Here is a 734-nt window from a genome sequence, read left to right on the forward strand (position 1 = left end):
ACTGTCTAAACTACTGCAAATATTCTTTACTTGAGTGCCAGAGAAGCAATAATACAGAATACAAAAATCAGATGAAAGATAAAAACCATTTCTTTCCTTATTGTTGTTTTGGTTTTTTGTTTGTTTGTTTGAGAAGGAGTCTAGCTCTGTCACCCAGGCTAGAGTGCACGGGCGTGATCTCAGCTCACTGCAACCTCTGCCTCTCCGGTTCAAGCCAATTCTTCTGCCTCAGCCTCCTGAGTAGCTGGGACTACAGGCGCCCACCATCACACCTGGCTAATTTTTTTGTATTTTTAGTAGAGACGGGGTTTCACCATGTTAGCCAGGATGGTCTCGATCTCCTGACCTCATGATCCGCCCGCCTCGGTCTCCCAAAGTGCTGGGATTACAGGCGTGAGCCACTGTGCCCAGCCCAAAAATAGAACTTTTTTTTTTTTTTTTTGGAGTAGGCATGTGGGTTTAATGAGACATAATGTACATAAAGCACATGGCATCCCCAGTGCTGAATAAATACTATGCCTGCCTCTCCCCACCCTGGATTGAAGGTTTTGCCTTCTTTTTACTGAGAATGTGGTCTCATGTGCCACTGATTCAACAGGAGGGATAATCCTATGCCTGGCCAAAGGAGCTGTATTTGGCTAAAACCTGGGCACAGGGTGGACACAGACCCGTCCAGAGAAAGACTGGCAGAGGAATACCTTTGTAGTATGAGTATAATAATGGCCAAGAGAGCC

At 45.6% G+C, this 734-nt stretch overlaps 1 protein-coding gene across 1 annotated transcript in view; it reads right to left on the reverse strand.

Annotated features, from left to right (window-relative positions):
- The window catches only part of LOC105513615 (probable C-mannosyltransferase DPY19L2), a 111,264-nt gene that overhangs the window by 81,927 nt on the left and 28,603 nt on the right, over positions 1-734 (reverse strand). The window lies entirely within an intron of this gene.

This window comes from Colobus angolensis, unplaced genomic scaffold (assembly GCF_000951035.1).
Source record: "Colobus angolensis palliatus isolate OR3802 unplaced genomic scaffold, Cang.pa_1.0 Scaffold232, whole genome shotgun sequence".
In the NCBI taxonomy this organism is placed as follows: Eukaryota; Metazoa; Chordata; class Mammalia; order Primates; family Cercopithecidae; genus Colobus; species Colobus angolensis.